Raw genomic sequence first — 6,554 nt, 5'->3', positions numbered from 1 at the left:
GGGAGGACCACAGCTGTTTAATGAGTTGACATCACGCTGCCTCTGCTGAACCATACTGGGCGCTCAACGGGCTATTATGAGTCAGATCACCACCCACTTGAATTTTGGGAGTCAGAAACTCATTTCTGCCAGGACTCTAAGGAGACAACTGCACCGCATAGGCTTCACCAGCCGACGACCAACTCTTGTCCCTTTGCTGACATCTCGACACAGAGCTCAACGGCGTGCATGGGCCCGCGAACATCGGCAATGGATTATGGAACAGTGGCAGCATGTGGTATGGTCCGATGAATTCCGGTTCCAGTTGTATCGAGCTGATGGGAGTGTGAGGGTGTGGCATATGCCCCATGAAGCTATGGATCCTGTGTGTCAAAAAGGTTGTGTCGAGGCGGGAAGTGGCTCTGTTCTGGTCTGGGCGGCATTCTCATTGTCGCAATTAGGCCCCATCATCCGGCTGCGGGGAGCGCTGACAGGTGCACGTTATGCGAACATTCTTTCAGACCGTCTGCATCCCTTTCTGGTCCTAGAATACCCTGAGGGAAATGGCATGTTTCAAGAGGACAATGCATCTCTGTGGTGGCACACAGGTGGTTGGAGAAGCCCTCCAGTGAAGTTACAACCATGGATTGGTCCTACAGATCCCCTGATCTTAATACAGTCGAGCAATTATGGGATGGTGCTGATGCTGGTGTACGCTCCATGAACCCCGCACCAACTACACAAGACCAATTATGGGTGGGCCCAGATCCCTCCAGAACAATTCTAACACCTTGTAGAGTCAATGCCTCACCGTACTGCTGCCGGTTTGAGGGCTCTCAGAAGAGTAACTCGTTATTAATATCACATTCAGTGTCTTTTGGTCACTCAGTGTACTTATCAGTATGACCAACACTCTAACGCTCACTCTGTATGAACCATGCACCGAGGATCTCGGAAATAAGTATGAAATTTAAAAAATGGGAAGTTCTCTGGAATATGATTGGCACTAGAGGGTCAATTCTAGCGCTGAACTTCCTAAGAATAAAATAAATCCCGGACATCATCATACAGACTACAGCAGCCTCTGTGTTCAAAAATTCTTTGGCGACTCTTAGACACTATTTGTAGTTAGTCGGACGTAAAGCCAATAACATTAACATATTAAAATTTTATGTAATTATAATTTTCATAATACTTCACTAATGTTTATTCATTGATATGGTGAATTATAAAACACGACGAATCCTCTCGGCTGTTATTCTTGGCTTTCTAGATCGGGGCCGCTAGTAGGAGTAGTTTTGATAGAAATATTTGAGAAATTATTGTAGACAACCTAGTATTTTTCAGTAGGCCTAATTAAGGACACTTTTATTCTCCGTCCTGTGGAGTAGGGAAAATAATAGTAATCCACCAGCTGTAATAATCACATAACCACATTTCAGTAGAATTGTAGTGAAGATAAAAGGTATAATATATTAGATAGTATCTTGCCAGTTATATTTGTGTTTTTCTTCGTGTACGGCAATCCTTTCGCTACTTAAGCATTTAACTAAACGCTGTGTAGTGTACCGGTAGTGTAGATACATTGTAGTATAGATACAGTACATTTAGATAGTGCCGTATCTTGCCTGCTATATTCGTGTGTATTAGACCGTAATACTAATAATAATTTGTCTAAGCATTTAGCTTCGTTGGCAATCTTTGAGTACAGTAGTTCTTGCAAATTTCATTTCTGTTTGTGCTTAGTAGTGATGTACGGTACCGGTATCGTAATTAGGGTAGTCTAAAAGTAGTTTAAAAATTACTGTAGTGTATTGTACAGTAGTATATGAGTAATATCCTATTAGAATTTAGTGTTTATTTTATTATTGTAAAATATTTGTGTTGTACTGGTGTAGCAGAGGTATCCGTAGAAACTCGTACTAAAATACTGTTGTTGTAATTAGGATAGGCTTAATTGCAGTTTGGAATTGTGTAGTTCTTGTGTATTACTTTTGATATTCAGTAATTAACAGCAGTTTTTATCCTGTTAGGGGTTGTAGGATAAAAAATACAGCACGACAAAGTAGTATTGTAGTGTAGTCGTATATTAATTACCTTATTGTGTGATCTTTGAGTACTATCCCAGACAATATATCCCTACGTTCATTTATTTTTTGCAAATAAGTTATTTTATTTTTAATTTAATTTTTTCCGTAAAGAATGGCTAAGGAGCGAGAGTGTATGGACTGTGGGTGTGGCGAGGCATTGAGGGATATGAGGGAGGAGTTGGAAAGTTTGAGGGAGATAATTAGGATTCTCACAGAAGACAGGAAGGAAGATAGGACTCCCTCAAACAATGTACAGGTTACAGTAGGTGTACAAGAGGGAGGGGAAGGAAAGGGGGGAGTTGTAGAAGACAGGTGGTCTAATGTTCTAAGGGGAAGGAGATTGCAGGTTAAGAGCTCTATTCAGGATCAGAATTCAGGACAGGTGTCTGTGCGAAATCGGTACGAGTCACTCCAGGTAGAACAACAGAGGGAAGATGAGGGACAGGGAACTGTTGGTGAGATGTGTGGAAGTAGGAGGAAGGGAAAAGGTAGGAAAGGGAAATGTAGAGTAGAGGATAGGAAGAGACAGGTGGAACAGGGTCATGGGAAGGAGAAAAGGGAGGAGGAAGTAGCTTCTGCAGCTATCAGGAAAGACAGGGCTGACCATGAGGGGAGGGAATCATATGAGGTGGGTAGGGTTGAGTCTCTGGTCATGGGAGATTCCATCGTTAGACACATGGGGAAAGTGTGTGGAGGATAGGGAACCAGGGTAGAATGTTATCCAGGAATTAGGTTGAGGCAGATTTTGAGGAAAGTAGAAGAGAGGGAGGAGGGGAAGGAGAAGGTGGTAGTGTTTCACGTTGGTGCCAACAACGTAAGGCAAGCTGATATAAGTACCAACATAGTTGGAGATGTGTGAGATCTGGTAAATGCAGCACGGGTGAAGTTTAAGAAAGCGGAGATTGTTATTAGTGGAATACTGTGTAGGAGGGATACTGACTGGAGGGTGATTGGGGATTTAAATGAGACTATGGAGTGGGTATGTGGGAAACTGGGAGTGAAATTTCTAGATCCTAATGGGTGGGTATGAGATAGGGATCTGCCCTCAGATGGCCTTCATTTAAACCGCAGTGGTACGTATAAGTTAGGAAATTTGTTTGGAAGGGTAATAGGGAGGTACATTCAGGGAAACGGGATGGCCTAGGGAGCGGTGATAAGGGTACAGGGAACTGGAAATCAAGCAGGGATGACATAAAATTGTTAGTGTTGAACTGTAGAAGTATTGTAAAGAAAGGAATAGAATTAAGTAATTTAATAGATATATATTTACCAGATATTGTAATAGGAGTTGAATCATGGCTGAGAAATGATATAGTGGATGCAGAAATTTTCTCACCGCACTGGAGTGTGTATCGTAGAGATAGGATAGGAATGGTGGGAGGGGGAGTGTTCATTCTGGTGAAAGAAGAATTTGTAAGCTACGAAAAAGTTAAAGATGAGACACATGAAATTCTAGGTGTAAGGCTCATTTCAAAAGATAATAGGCAACTTGATATATTTGGAGTGTACAAATCGGGAAAGGGTAGCACTGACACGGATTCGGAATTATTTGATAGGATAGTCAGCTATGTGGGAAACGACATGGAAAGAAATGTGATTGTAGCGGGAGATCTGAATTTGCCAGATGTCAATTGGGAAGGAAATGCGAATGACAGGAAGCATGACCAACAAATGGCAAATAAGTTAATATGGGAAGGACAGCTGATTCAGAAAGTGATGGAACCAACCAGAGGGAAAAATATCCTGGATGTGGTGCTGATAAAACCAGACGAGCTCTATAGGGAAACTGAAGTAATAGATGGTATTAGTGATCATGAAGCTGTTTTTGTGGTAGTTAAAAATAAATGCGATAGAAAGGAAGGTCTTAAAAGTAGGACTATTAGGCAGTACCATATGGCTGATAAAGCAGGCATGAGGCAGTTTCTAAAAAGTAACTATGATCGGTGGAAAACGGTAAATAAAAATGTAAACAGACTCTGGGATGGGTTCAAAGAAATTGTTGAGGAATGCAAAAGCAGGTTTGTACCTTTAAGGGTGGTAAGGAATGGTAAAGACCCACCTTATTATAATAGAGAAATAAAGAGACTAAGAAGGAGGTGCAGACTGGAAAGAAATAGAGTTAGAAATGACTGTGGAAGTAAGGAGAAGTTGAAGGAACTTACTAGAAAATTGAATCTAGCAAAGAAGGCAGCTAAGGATAACATGATGGCAAGCATAATTGGCAGTCATACAAATTTTAGTGAAAAATGGAAGGGTATGTATAGGTATTTTAAGGCAGAAACAGGTTCCAAGAAGGACATTCCAGGAATAATTAATGAACAGGGGGAGTGTGTATGTGAGGATCTTCAAAAGGCAGAAGTATTCAGTCAGCAGTATGTAAAGATTGTTGGTTACAAGGATAATGTCGAGATAGAGGAGGAGACTAAGGCCAAAGAAGTAATAAAATTTACATATGATAACAATGACATTTACAATAAGATACAAAAGTTGAAAACTCGAAAAGCGGCTGGAATTGATCAGATTTCTGGGGATATACTAAAGACAATGGGTTGGGATATAGTACCATATCTGAAGTACTTATTTGATTATTGTTTGGTCGAAGGAGCTATACCAGATGAATGGAGAGTTGCTATAGTAGCCCCTGTGTATAAAGGAAAGGGTGATAGACATAAAGCTGAAAATTAGAGGCCAGTAAGTTTGACATGCATTGTATGTAAGCTTTGGGAAGGCATTCTTTCTGATTATATTAGACATGTTTGTGAAATTAATAACTGGTTCGATAGAAGGCAGTTCGGTTTTAGGAAAGGTTATTCTACTGAAGCTCAACTTGTAGGATTCCAGCAAGATATAGCAGATATCTTGGATTCTGGAGGTCAAATAGACTGTATCGCAATTGACCTGTCTAAAGCATTTGATAGGGTGGATCATGGGAGACTACTGGCAAAAATGAGTGCAATTGGACTAGACAAAAGAGTGACTGAATGGGTTGCTATATTTCTAGAAAATAGATCTCAGAGAATTAGAGTAGGTGAAGCTTTATCTGACCCTGTAATAATTAAGAGGGGAATTCCTCAAGGCAGTATTATCGGACCCTTATGTTTTCTTATATATCTAAATGATATATGTAAAGGAGTGGAATCGGAGGTAAGGCTTTTTGCGGATGATGTTATTCTCTATAGAGTGATAAATAAGTTACAAGATTGTGAGCAACTGCAACGTGACCTCGAAAATGTTGTGAGATGGACAGCAGGCAATGGTATGTTGATAAACGGCGTTAAGAGTCAGGTTGTGAGTTTCACAAATAGGAAAAGTCGTCTCAGTTTTAATTACTGCGTTGATGGGGTGGAAGTTCCTTTTGGGGATCATTGTAGGTATCTGGGTGTTAATATAAGGAAAGATCTTCATTGGGGTAATCACGTAAATGGGATTGTAAATAAAGGGTACAGATCTCTGCACATGGTAATGAGGGTGTTTAGGGGTTGTAGTAAGGATGTAAAGCAGAAGGCATATAAGTCACTGGTAAGACCCCAACTAGAGTATGGTTCCAGTGTATGGGACCCTCACCAGGATTACCTGATTCAAGAACTGGAATAAATCCAAAGAAAAGCAGCTCGATTTGTTCTGGGTGATTTCCGACAAAAGAGTAGCGTTACAAAAATGTTGCAAAGTTTGGGTTGGGAAGAATTGAGAGAAAGAAGAAGAGCTGCTCGACTAAGTGGTATGTAGGATGCTAAATAGTTTATTTTGTCACCTATTCAATACATATAAATTTTACATTTAGGAATTTATTCTTAATTCCGCTTGAGACATGTTTCGCCCTTCATTGAGGGCATCATCAGTAAAAAATTATCACCTACCTAAAAATAACTGCCGTCATTGTTGCCATTCAAACGCACTGTTTACTCAATAGCTCCCATTGAGTCTCCGTCCACGCTGACAAGTTCACCGTACCGAACCCGGTGCTTCAACCAGACAACCTTCCGTTTGATGCATATAGAGCCTCATTTGGCTATGGAATATTTTCCCTGCCCCCGTGATTATTAACTAAGATTAAACCACTCTGCATATTCTGACATGACAATGCTACAATCAACTTCCAACGATTAAAGCAACGGGACGCATTTGGTTATTTACTTTTTATATCCTAGCTCACCAAGCTGCTCTCTTGTAAATATGTATATAAACTGTAAATTTCTCAACTGCTCATTTAGATAATGTATATTTACTGTATAGTTACCAACTTGGCAGTAAGTTTTGTTAATAACATTGACGCCAAGCACTATACCCTTCCCCCCGACTGTTATACTGTAAATAATTTTAAAATTTATAATTTCCTAAGAGTGCATCAATTATTCTTCAGAGCACCACTGCGGAACTCTGCTATAATTACCCAGTAATTTTAAGCAGTGGTGCCGACTTCCTATTCTTTGAACTTATATTGTTTAGCCATCACCATGTACATGAGTTTCTCATACTTAATTTTGC

This window comes from Anabrus simplex, chromosome 13 (genome assembly GCF_040414725.1).
Source record: "Anabrus simplex isolate iqAnaSimp1 chromosome 13, ASM4041472v1, whole genome shotgun sequence".
Classification (NCBI taxonomy): Eukaryota; Metazoa; Arthropoda; class Insecta; order Orthoptera; family Tettigoniidae; genus Anabrus; species Anabrus simplex.
The sequence above is the reverse complement of the archived record's forward strand: the minus strand, read 5'-3'. Positions refer to the sequence as shown.